Source organism: Hyla sarda, chromosome 5, assembly GCF_029499605.1.
Source record: "Hyla sarda isolate aHylSar1 chromosome 5, aHylSar1.hap1, whole genome shotgun sequence".
Classification (NCBI taxonomy): domain Eukaryota; kingdom Metazoa; phylum Chordata; class Amphibia; order Anura; family Hylidae; genus Hyla; species Hyla sarda.
In genome coordinates this window covers 226,171,805-226,185,471 of record NC_079193.1, presented here as the reverse complement: position 1 = coordinate 226,185,471, position 13,667 = coordinate 226,171,805, and the positions used below count along the sequence as shown (strand labels likewise).

The 13,667-nt window shown below is 38.6% G+C and overlaps 1 protein-coding gene across 9 annotated transcripts in view; it reads left to right on the top strand.

Annotated features, from left to right (window-relative positions):
* ATXN1 (ataxin 1) overlaps positions 1-13,667 on the top strand; it is a 299,798-nt gene that overhangs the window by 87,717 nt on the left and 198,414 nt on the right. For 8 of the 9 annotated variants that reach the window (XM_056521224.1, XM_056521225.1, XM_056521218.1 and 5 more), the window contains exon 2: positions 10,858-10,959. The gene's annotated coding sequence lies outside the window, so the exon portion shown is untranslated. Of the gene's footprint in view, positions 1-9,210; positions 9,315-10,857; positions 10,960-13,667 lie in introns of all 9 variants that reach the window. The other variant, XM_056521221.1, reaches the window with a different exon arrangement.

The following is a 13,667-nucleotide window of genomic DNA, read 5'->3' as shown; positions in this document are numbered from 1 at the left end:
TTAAAAGAGTGATTTTAGTGCTTTCACTGCTGCTATTTTGCTCCTTAAAGTCGCCTCCACTGTGTACAGCTATTTATCATTCTCACCATTTCTGAGGGTGGGACCAGAGCTGGGCTGGTTGCCAACAGCACACACATTTAGTTCCTTCTTTACTTCTCTGATCAATCACAGGGCAGCACAGCACTTACTCCTCTCTTGCTTTACCATGACATAGTTCTGGTAGAAGTGCCCTGGACTGAACAGGCTGCACAATGCTGGAGGATGATTTCTACTGCTATAGATGGTATGTAGAGGGAGAAGTCCTGGGTTTGCAAGGTGATATGTTAGCAAAGAAAAGAAACAGCAACAGCACATCAAGGAAGAGGTTACACTAAAGACTGAACTGCTGCTCAGATGAAAAGATAACCTTCATTTCAGGGACAGTGCAGATCCTCTGACAGGAAAGCTTTAGCCACCAGACACATTGTAACACTCACGTTTCAGAAGACAAGAACCCCAGGGGAAGTGGATCCGCTGGACCTGTGTGGCAGATGACTCTGACTGGACCGTACCAGGGAGTGGAGTCTAAGGTGCCGCTTGTTTTCACCAGAGCCCGCCGCAAAGTGGGATGGACTTGCTGAGTCAGGAGCCACCCAGATCGCTGCCCCTGGCACGGCAGGATTGCAGAAGGTCAGGTCAAGCGGCCCAGTAGCGTAGTCAGGAACATAGCAAATGGTCAGTAGGCAGGCGGCAAGGAGCAAGGACAGGTCACGGAGCAAAGGATCAAATACACAGCAAGGCAATAACAGGAATGCTTTCTCTCAGGCTCAAGGCATCAAAGATCTGGAAGGGAAGTGAGGAGGGTGGAGGAATTTATCAATGAGCCACAGGTGAATTACACTAATGAGTACACTGGTCCTTTAACCCCTTAAGAAGCAAGGACGTACCGGTACGTCCTTGGTCCTGCTCTCCTGATATAACGCGGGGTTACACAGTAACCCCGCATCATATCACGGCGGGTCTGGCGTCATAGTGAAGCCGGGACCCGCCTCTAATAGCGCGCAGCGCCGATCACGGCGCTGCACGCTATTAACCCTTTAGCCGCGCGCTCAGAGCTGAGCCGCGCGGCTGAAAGCGAAAGTTGCCGGCTAGCTCAGTCGGGCTGTTCGGGATAGCCACGGCAAAATCGTGGCATCCCGAACAGCTTACAGGACAGCGGGAGGGCCCCTACCTGCCTCCTCGCTGTCCGATCGCCGAATGACGGCTCAGTGCCTGAGATCCAGGCATGAACAGTCATGCGGCAGAATCGTCAATCACTGGTTTCCTATGAGAAACCAGTGATCAATGATGAAGATCAGTGTGTGCAGTGTTATAGGTCCCTATGGGACCTATAACACTGCAAAAAAAAAGTGAAAAAAAAAAGTGAATAAAGATCATTTAACTCCTCCCCTATTAAAAGTTTGAATCACCCCTCTTTTCCAATAAAAAAAAAAAACACTGTGTAAATAAAAATAAACATATATGGTATCACCGCGTGCGGAAATGTCCAAATTATAAAAATATATCATTAATTAAACCGCTCGGTCAATGGCGTGCGCGCAAAAAATTCCAAAGTCCAAAATAGTGCATTTTTGGTCACTTTTTATATCATTTAAAAATGAATAAAAAGCGATCAATAAGTCCTATCAATGCAAAAATGGTACAAATGGTAAACTTCAGATCACGACGCAAAAAACGAGCCCTCATACCGCCCCATACACAGAAAAATAAAAAAGTTATAGGGGTCAGAAGATGACAATTTTAAACGTATTAATTTTCCTGCATGTAGATATGATTTTTTCCAGAAGTCCGACAAAATCAAACCTATATAAGTAGGTATCATTTTAATTGTATGGACCTACAGAATAAAGATAAGGTGTCATTTTTACCAAAAAATTTACTACGTAGAAACGGAAGCCCCCAAAAGTTACAAAACGGCATTTTTTTTTCAATTTTGTCGCACAATGATTTTTTTTTCCGTTTCACCGTAGATTTTTGGGCAAAATGACTGATGTCATTACAAATTAGAATTGGTGGCGCAAAAAATAAGCCATCATATGGATTTTTAGGTGCAAAATTGAAAGAGTTATGAATTTTTTAAAGGCAAGGAGCAAAAAACGAAAATGCAAAAACGGAAAAAAAACCTGGTCCTTAAGGGGTTAAATCTTAAAGCTCTGGCGCACGCCCTAGGGGACGGGGACACTCACACTGGAGCAGAGAGGCAGAGGCGGGGGCAGGAGAAGCACCAGGTGAGTGACGGGCTGGGGCTCGCATGCGGGAAGGTAACTGGACCATGTGCTCATGGGCAGCGTGTGCGGCCGGAGCACATAAAGTAATACATATAGTCAAGGGTTGCTCTCTCCCCCCCCCCCCCCTTTCCTGCACTTGGCACAGTCTCCCCTTTCTGTTGCAGTGAACATCAAGGCAAAGGGCAGCTGATATCAGAGAAGAGATAGACTGTTATAGTAAACCAAAGGATTTTAAAATATTTTAGGCTATGAAGTGGAAGAAAGTTGTTTAAAACAACCATTAAAAAAAGTGGCATGGCCCACCTTCTATTAGAATTTGTATTGGATGGCCTGGATCTCTTTTATCTTGTGATTTTTGTTCTGGGAACTCTTGGTTAGATACATTTTCCTTAATTGTTAAAGGGGTAATCAGGTGAAAACCTTTTTTTATTTTTATTTTTTTTTTTAAATCAACTGGTGCCAGAAAGTTAAACAGACTTGTAAATTACTTCTATTAAAAAATCTTAATCCTTCCTGTACTTATTAGCTGCTGAATACTACAGTGGAAATTATTTTCCGTTTGAAACACAGAGCTGTCTGCTGACATCACGAGCACAGTGCTCTCTGCTGACATCTCTGTCCATTTTAGGAACTGTCCAAAGTAAAAGGAAATCCCCATAGCAAACATGCTGTTCTGGACAGTTCCTAAAATGGACAGAGATGTCTGCAGAGAGCATTGTGCTCATGATGTCAGCAGACAGCTCTGTGTTTAAAAAAAAAAGAATTTCCGCTGTAGTATTCAGCAGCTAATAAGTACTGGAAGGATTAAGATTTTTTAATAGAAGTAATTTACAAATCTGTTTAAAGGGTACCTCTCATCAAATAAACTTTTGATATATTTTAGATTAATGAATGTTGAATAACTTTCCAATAGCATGTTAATGAAAAATATGCTTCTTTCTATTGCATTTTTCCCGATCAGTCCTGTCAGCAAGCATTTCTGACTCATGCTGGAGTCCTAAACACTCAGAGCTGCCAGCCTGCTTTGTTCACAGCCAAACAGGCTGTGAACAAAGCAGGCTGGCAGCTCTGAGTGTTCTCCTTTGTGAACAAAGCAGACTGGCAGCTCGTAGTGTTTAGGACTCCAGCATGAGTCTGAAATGCTTGCTGCCAGGACTGGTAGGGAGACCCCTAGTGGTTATTTCTTCAAAGTGGAAAATTAAATAGAAAGAAGCATATTTTTTAATAACATGCAATTGTAAAGTTATTCTGCATACATTAATCTATAATATATCAAAAGTTTTTTTGATGAGAGGCACCCTTTAACTTTCTGGCACCAGTTGATTTAAAAAAAATAAAAAAAATTAAAGGTTTTCACCGGAGTACCCCTTTAAGTTACATCTGGCAAAACAGTATGTGGAAATATCTGCCTTGGGTGGCAGGATGGCGACGTCTCCAAAAATGATTACAAGGGTACAATGCTTAGGGCAGTTGTTGGATTGTACTTGTGGTTCTTACCAGCTGTGGCCATGTATGTGTCTTATTTTGGAGATCAGTTGGTGGGATCTGACTAAGGTTTAGCTAATAGAAAGGTTTATGATTCCTGCAGTCCAAGCAACATTATCCTTCCTCACTCCCTGTTGTGAACACATATCTACAGATTGTATGAAACTCACAGACAGACTAGTGACTAATTGTGTGCTACATTCATGGGTCAAGGACTCCGGTAAGTAAGCGATCTCTTTCCTCTTCTTATTTGTCACATTTCACTTGTCATTGAAAACTCCTAATGCATTGCACAACAAGGCTTCCCATTAAGCATGCAGCAATTCATAATTGGCATTCACTATCTCACAGCTGGTCAAGTCCTAATGTTTCACCCTGTTACCCATGCGTTTTAGCAATGAATCAAAAAGTAGCATGCAAGTCTAAATGTGCTGTCTTTGTGTGGTTATTTGTTAGACTGCAAACAGACGTCTGAAGACTGTACACTGCCATTAGGAGCTATTAAGATTTCACAGAACCGAGAATTCCAGGCTTAGTATTGTGTAGAATTATACATAATTACTTTATCGCCTCAATGGGTCAAAAATAGTATGAAATTGTATGCAGCTATTGACATTTTCTCTTTTCAAGTTGCCCCTGCTGCGTTTTTAACCACACAAAACATTTGTATTTGATAGTGTGACAGCAAGACATTTTAAAATAATCCTTTGGTCAATTTGTAGAGTAAAGAACATGTTTAGCGAAAGCTGTGACAAATGGCTTTTAGCACGAGAATAGGATAAAATCATAGAACTGCAGTGCCGCAATACCCCTACTATATGTCAGGAAGCCTAATAAAGGGCATTTGAGGATTCACTTTTGGGTTGTGTTGTTTAAAATGAATATAGCCCAATGGGCTCTGATTTTATCTCTTCTAAAAACTGATCATGGGGTTGTGGCTTGTTTTCAGAATAAAGTGTCCATTAATAATGATGAGTCAGCAGAGACCATTATCTTTCGTTACCATCCTGCGGTTTTATTAGTGTTAACAGATATATTGTATCTTTAGGTTGTGTCTGTGGTTGAAGGGAAGTTAAAACTCCATATGCGTGTTTACATGGGCTTTGCAGTCATGATCAATGTATTTGTTGGTCCACAGTAGCCATTTTTCCTCTAGACATAGATAATGTCCCCATAGCAAGGAAAGATGGTTTCTACACAGTAGTAGGGGTTCTTTACTGTAAGTGCAGGGAGACTATGAAACTAGGGACAGAACTTTGATCCTGGATTTATTCTGATACTATAATTAGAGTGGAGAAGGAAGTTTTTCCCCTAGTTTGGAGCAATTGGCATCAGTCTCAGAAGGGTTTTTTGACATCCACTGGATAAACACAGTTGTTATACAATAGGGTTATAGGTTGGACTTGATGGACTCTTTGCTTTTTTAGCCTTATGAACTATATAACTATGTTACAATGACTTTGTTTCTTACTACTCAATACTATTTAGCATGGGGTGTCTGATACTTCTCTGTAACTTGATGATGATGAGCTTGTAGCTGAGCATTTTAGAAGCTAGCAGAGCATTTTTTAACTATTGTTTTTATCCTCTCGTTTTCTAAGCCATTAATGTTTTATGTGTCCACGAGGCTAAGTTTCCACTTGGTTTTTTTTCTGGCAGTTTTTGGATATCTGTCACTGCAGTTTTTGAGCCAAATACAGAAGTGGATCCATAAGGGCGGAGAAGTTTAAGCCCTTCCTTTATATGTCCTGTTCATTTTGAATACACTTCTGGCTTTGGCTCAAAAACTGTAGGGGCAGTATTCCAAAAACTGCCAGAAAAAAAACAAGTGGAAACTTAGCCTAAAAGAAAGCTATATGAGAGCCTTTTTGCAAGAAAAGTTGTCAATTTAAATGACACCCTTATACCGCGGTTCTAGGTCCGGTCAGAAAACCGTATTCGGGGAAAAATGAGACAACCGGAGTCAGCGTTTGACTCCGGTCGGCTCATTGAAATGAATGGGGTTCGGGCCGGATCCGGCTGGGATATGGGAGCGGCCTGTTTTCGCCCCTCCCAACCGGATCCAGCAATCGTACACTACAAACGTAGTGTGAAAGCACCCTTACTCAGGAAGGCTTCATGTTTGCCCCAGTGACTCCAGGGATGCAATTTTAACCAGTTAGTTCTTTCCTTTAACCCCATAGTTTTTTTTTTTCAATAATTCCACGACAAAAAGTCCAAAAAAGCGTATTTTTGGTCACTTTTTATGCCTTAAAAAAATGAATAAAAAGTGATCAAAAAGTCCGATCAAAACAAAAATCATACCGATAAAAACTTCAGACCACGGCGCAAAAAATGAGTCCTCAAACTGCCCTGTACGTGGAAAAATAAAAAAGTTAGGGGTCAGAAGATGACATTTTTAAATGTATACATTTTCCTGCATGTAGTTATGATTTTTTCCAGAAGTACGACAAAGTCAAACCTATATAAGTAGAGTATCATTTTAACCGTATGGACCTACAGAATAATAATAATGTGTAATTTTTATCGAAATATGCACTGCGTAGAAACGGAAGCCCCCAAAAGTTACAAAATGGCGTTTTTTCTTCGATTTTGTCGCACAATGATTTTTTTTTCCGTTTCGTCGTGAATTTTTGGGTAAAATGACTAATGTCACTGCAAAGTAGAATTGGCAACGCAAAAAATAAGCCATAATATGGATTTTTAGGTGGAAAATTGATTGGGTTATGATTTTTAAAAGGTAAGGAGGAAAAAACGAAAGTGCAAAAACTGAAAAATCCTGAGTCCTTAAGGGGTTAAAGGGGTTCTGCACTGGAAAAAAAAAATTTCTTTTTAAATCAACTGGTGCCAGAAAGTTAAAGAGATTTGTAAATGACTTATATTTTATTGAGTTCACTATAAACTCGTTCTCTAGCAGAGAATTCTATAGTATCTCTGCTCTTACATTAAAGAACCCCTGTCTGTGCTGATGTAGAAACCTTCTTTCCTCTAGCTGTAGAGAATGCCCCTTTTGTATAGATACAGTCCTGGGTATGAATACATAATGGGAGAAATGTACATCTATGCTCCTTTTGATGCACCCCATGATTTTATTTGCTTTGGCAGCAGCTGGCTGACATGGGCCACTACATTTAAATATGTCCTCCAACCTAGTCAGATCCATGTGTAACAATGTTAACTACTTTGCAGAGCTCTGCAAAGATGGATATTGTACTATATAACCCCTTTACAAGGTCATTAATAAATATATTAAAAAGAATAGTGTCCAAAACTGACCCCTGCGTTACCCCACTAGTAACAGTCACCCAATCAGAGTATGTACCATTAATAACCACCCTCTTTTTCCTATCACTGGGCCAGTTACTTACCCACTTAAGCCCACTTAAGCACCCCCCAGCCCCATCCTTCTAATTTTATGTGCCAACCTTTTATGTGACACTGTATCAATTGCTTTGGAAAAATCAAGATATACGAAAAAGCTGATCAGGTTAGCTTGACAGGACTGATCCCTCATAAAGCCATGCTGGTATGGAATTATACATTTATTTTCATTGAGATACTACAATATCGCATCTCTTGGAAAACCCTCAAAAAATGTACATACAAATAAGGTTAGACTTACAGGCCTATAATTCTGGGGTCTACTTTTGGCCTCCTTTTGAATATTGGCACCACATTTGCTATGCACTAGTCTCAGGGAACAAATCATATTAGTTATAGGGGTCTGTCTATTACATTACTTAACTCCCTTAGAATGGTGGGGTGAATGCCCTCTTGACGTCTATTTAGATTTTTTCTTTTTTTTTAGGCAGCACTGCAATTCTTTCTGGGTTAGACAGGTGATGTACTGGGGAGTTTACCTTATTTTGCTGTATTTTAACTGGAATTTTATGTTAATACAGTGGAGAAGAATGTGTTTAATATATTTACTTTTCCTGATCCCCGTCTACAATTTCTTACACATTTCTTTTGGGACAATTCTTTCAATTTAAACTTTTTACTATTTATTTAGTTAAAGAACATTTTAGTTTAAAGGGGTTATCCAGGAAAAAAAAACTGTTTTTTATATATCAACTGGCTCCAGAAAGTTAAACAGATTGGTATAGAAGTAATTTACAAATCTGTTTAACTTTCTGAAGCCAGTTGAGATATATATATATATATATATATATATATATATATATATATATATATATATATATATATATGTTTTCCTGGAGTACCCCTTTAACTATCTTTGGCATTAAAAGGGTACTCCTGTGGAAAACTTTTCTTTAAAATCAACTGGTGCCAGAAAGTTAAACAGATTTGTAAATTACTTCTATTAAAAAATCTTAATCCTTCCAGTACTTATTAACTGCTGAATACTACAGAGGAAATGGTTTTCTTTTTGGAACACAGAGCTGTCTGCTGACATCACGAGCACAGTGCTCTCTGCTGACATCTCTGTCCATTTTAAGAACTGTCCAGAGTAGGAGAAAATCCCCATAGCTAACATATGCTGCTCTGGACAGTTCCTAAAATGGACAGAGATGTCAGCAGAGAACACTGTGCTCGTGATGGCAGCAGAGAGATCTGTATTCCAAAAAGTAAATAATTTCCTCTGCAGTATACAGCAGCTAATAAGAACTGGAAGGATTAAGATTTTTTAATAGAAGTAATTTACAAATCTGTTTACCTTTCTGGCACCAGTTGATTTAAAAAAATAAGTTTTCCATGGGAGTACCCATTTAAGTTTTTTAGTCTTCACTTTTGCTTTGTTTATGTTTTTTTACATATTTTGTTAACTATTGCTAACTTGTTGGGGATAGTGCAAATATCAAACAATGAAAGAAAATACTTTACACTGATGTAGTTAATAAATTGTAATAATCACAAATAGTATTTGGCTATGATATTGGCTATAATATAACACAAGAATTTATGATAAAAAATGGTTACTCTTTTATTCCGGTGACCTTGAGCGCAATGTCATAATTTTAAAGAATGTATTGTTTTATGTTATATGAATGTCGATTTCTTAAAAGATGTTCAGTTGTTACTTTGATGTTTTCAATGCAAGAAAGTTTTCAGTTCTTTTTGTGCCTTTTATCTGTAGAAAGCTGAAAAAAGAATTTGTACTTCAGATTCTTGTCTTCCATCCACTTGGGCCTTAATTCTGGAGCAAAGTGATTTCAGTAATAAAAATGTAGTCACAGACTAACCATAGTCTAGTTGGCGTCTATGGGTTGTTCGGTGTCAGGATTGCAGACACAATGGGAAATTTCTCTAGACAAACTGGAGTTGAGCATTCATGTTATGTCTGGAACAGCAATATGGAATAATACTGCTCTTCTGGCACACACTATACCGTTATAACAGCTTATAGTTATAAAGATGCTAATAGCCTTGAAAATACTTTTTGCCATGAAGATAGATTTTATGTTGAGTGTAATATTCTATCTATCTATTTATCCAGGGCTCAAGTCCTACGGGAACGCATGGGAACTTAGTTCCTGCACTTTTTCCACAGCAGGAACACCATTTCTATTAGCAGGACCAGCCCTTTAGTGATAATCCCAGGTGAGCTCCCACACTTTTTTCCCCAGGACTTGACCCCTGTATTTATCTATTGGTGCATCTAAAGCTGCAGCAACCAGGGGGCTTGACCTCGGTAAATGGGACTCAAAATGCACTAACAAATGTGATAATATGTGTAAAAAATCTTGGTGTTAACTAGGCCAACTAAAAGGGTGGGGCAAACTCAAAGTAGATGTAAGACGTGCCAGATTTTAAAGCACTAAACGACTATTAAAAATCTGGCACAATTTTAGACTGCCTGTCTTCGTTTACACTTACTCAGGCTTCCCTGAGGTCTTGTGAGTCTTACTCCTTCTTGCAAGGCAATTGGCTAATCCGAGGTCATGGGATTCCTTCTTTTACTTTCATGGTATTCTGAGCTACCCTAAGCTCATGTGTTCCTTCTTCTCCTATTCTCACATGGTGATGATGCCATTTTGCAAGATTTGGACAAAGCGAACTGACTAAAGTTTGCCTTTGCACCAAATCAAATTTTTCCTAAGTTTGGACGGAATTCGGACTCGCCGGCTTTGGCTTTCTCAATTCAATCCAGCACCATGCTAAACACACACAACAGAAACATTTACAAACAGTGATTGTTTTAGAGTTTGGAGATTTTAGTATGTGGAGAAATAGAAATGCTTCATCCATTGCTTCTGGTGCTTGTGTTCTACACCAAGAACTCAGGATGTTCAAGGGCTAAATGGTTGTTGGACCATTTTGCTTGAAAAGTATAAATAAGAGACTAATTTTTCAGAGATTACTAAAGCATAAAGTTATTTAACCTGTCCATATTTGATGAACAATTATTGCATATACTTATACAGTCTCTAAAGATGAGCAAATTTTGTAAAAGTTCGGTTTGGCTGATTCGCAAAACTTTGGTAAAAGAACCTGTTCTTCACCAATAGCCCAAGAATGCTTGTATAGCAATGTCAAAAAACCCTAAAAGCTTTGTATAACACTGTTAGGTCACCTAGGAACTTGAGCTGCATTACTATGACTTTCTGCTGGGGAAGATGCAGCTCCAGATCACCCACAATGGCATTGACTCAACTAATATAATATATACTGAAATAACTCTATTTCTGTATATACTGCAATAACCCAATTCAAGACAATTTTATTAAAGGGGTAGTCCAGTGGTGAAAAACGTATCCCCTATCCTAAGGATAGGGGATAAGTTTGAGGTCGTGGGGGGTCCGACCAGGCATGTTTCGGAGCATTAAAGATGTAGTGCTAAGCTTTTCCAAGTTTCCATGGGTAAATGACTACCAATACCCGCTGCATCTTACAAAGTCAACAAAGGATATTATTTATACCTTTTAGAGAAACCCTTCTACACTGTATGGCTATCTTTGTTTTTTATATAATTTTTGTTGAAGACATCAATACAATTTTAAGGCCTGTAAGCCAGTTCTAGACTGTAATTTTGGAGTTTATTTGGGGATAATATACCTTTATAAGGAGCCGTTACATAAGACTGTATTTTGTTATTATCATCATTATTATTAATGTTAATAGGGATTTGTACTGTGTTTTTCAGTAAAACAGAAAAGGTCAAGAAAGTGGAACAATGTTGCAAGAATAGCCAGAGAAGATGATGCTGTGGACATTTAGAATGCTGGTCTTAAGAGTTAATATTCCGGTAAGGACACTTTTAGCAGTGAAAAGCTCTGTATTAATATCAATACTTTGTTTTTATTGTTAAAGCACATTCTTTATTCTGTATACTAAAGGCTAAAATGTATTGATTCAAAAAAGTAAGATATATAAATATTACTCTTGAGTAAATAGTTTTTAGTAGCCAAGATATAATTATGTTCCTAAAAATGATGTACAGCCCATTGGGTGAACTTCCGAGCGGAAACCTGTGAAAATTTTTCCTTGAAAATTCCGTTGCAGCATTGTTCAGTTGCCGTGTTGTTTTCAATAGGATTCTGCTGTATCATGGAAATGGCAGAATTTTTACCCCGGAAATTTCTGGTACAGAAAATCCCATTTTGGCCTTCGCAGAAAGAATTGACATGTCAGCTCTTTCTGCAGAATCCGCTCAAAAGTGCATTGCCGTTTATAGAGATTACTTATTTTCAAGAAGTCCTGGCGCCAACTAATGCGTTAGCACTTGCCGCGGACGGAATGTTCCAACTAGAAATGTTTCTTACGGACATCAGCATAACAGGTACATACAATAAGTTGTAGGTTCATCTAGACCTAATGTCTATGGAATCCCAATGGCCTTAAAGAATAATATCAATTATCTAGAATTATCTGGAATACCATCAACACTTTACACTACAAAAATTATATAAGGTCAATACTTTCACCTAATGCTCCAATGAGGCCAACATACATGGACCAAATAATATTCCATGTATACAGTAATCTTCCAAAATAACAATGCTATACAAAGTCTAAGTAGTACTGATAGTCAGAAGCCTTGGGGGCAGCGCTATTTGAAGTGCACCCTGCAGTAGCAGTAGCATCACTAACACCAGGCAGCTATCAGGACTGAGACCCCATATTTTTTATTTGTTTAACATTAGGCACACTTTTAACTGGCTTCTTGGCAATTTAAGATATTGTTTACACTAAGACTGGGTTCACACTGCATAAAATTAGCAGCGTATTGTATTTTACATGCAGATTTGCTGACCATATTCAGAAAAATGCAACCGCTAAAAAAATACTGTATTTTGAGAGATTATCTGTGAACAAAATGCAATACAGGCTGGAAATTTGTGAATGCAGCCTAAAGGATGTTTAAAAATACATGAACAAATAAACAAATAAATAAATATTTCTAGAGGGGAAATTAAAGGGGTACTCCGGCGCTAAGACATCTTATCCCCTATCCCGTGGGGTTCCCACCGCTGGGGATCTCCGTGATCTTGCACGCAGCACCCCGGTTACAATCAGTCCCCGGAACATGTTTGCTCCGGGTCTGATTACTGGCGATCACGGAGCATTGTGACGTCATGGCCCTGCCCCCGTGTGATGTCACGCTCCGCCCCCTCAATGCAAGCCTATGGGAGGGGCTTGGCAGCTGTCACGCCCCCTCCCATAGGCTTGCATTGAGGGGAGACCCCCGCGATCAGGCATCTTATCCCCTATCCTTTGGATAGGGGATAAGATGTCTTAGCGCCGGAGTACCCCTTTAAGTTAGGTAAAATCTGTTTCAAACAAACAGTGCAACCACCACATTCACAAACCATAAGAACAACAGACGCTGCATTCATAATGTGCTCTGCCTATAGCATATACTATAAGTCATCCTGAAAATCTTAGGGAGGAGTGAGAGAATTCGAAACATGTAATGTGTTGTAAATATGGTGTAAATGGCAAACAATACAATAGCAGTAAATTATGTAATAGATATAAGTAATAAATGATATCACCTACCAACCATTTCTCTGTATCTGGGTGCCCTATTACAATACTTTGAAAGCTACACGATGCCTAAAACTGGGACAATGTCTTTATTAATTGCATAGTTGCTTAGATGCTCACGACATTCCTGCCATTGCTTCCCTCAATTGAAAATACCATCTTGTCATAGAATAGCTTTTGTAGTACTATCAATGAACTTGGAGTGCTCTTGTCTAGCAACTACTGTATGTGATGGAGAAATGTTGGGAAGTTTTTTTCTTGGTGATTCAAAAATTTATTCATTAATACAAGACTTTTTTTTAGTCCATAAAAGCAGAATTTAAATTTCACCTCTTAAAAACACTATTGACTATGGGTAAAAAAATTCTCTCTTTTTTTTTTTACACAGAATAGATTTTTTATTTTTATTTTAATGTTTTATTTTTACTGTATTTAACGCTTTCCTGACTCCTTGAATTTACCCAAATTGTTATATTTGTCTTACCTTTTCTTCCTCCTCACCTTCTAAGACCCATAACGTTTTACATTTTAAACTGACAGATTGTTTTAGGGCTTATGACATCGTTTTAGGGCTTGTTGGTGGCTGGACAAGTTGTACTTTTTGCTGGCACCCTTTATTTTAACATATTATTTATTAAACAGCCAAAAAAATGTAATTAAAACATATTTTGTACCAATAGAACAGATTAAGAACTATCTCTGCTGCTTTACTGCAATTATTGTATATGTGTTCTCCTACTCCTATCTGTGCCGTTCACTGCTAAGTGTCCCTCAGATTTTATTAATTTGCTTTCTTTGTTTTCTCAATACTTGCTATGTGGCCCCAGAAAGGATCCAGCTGCCTTGCAAAATCGGGTGACTTTTTTCACCAACTACCAGTTTTGAAAAGTGGCAATCTTTAAATCTGACCACAGATTTTTGATTGGATTGAGATCTGGGCTTTGACTAGGTCATTCCAACACATTT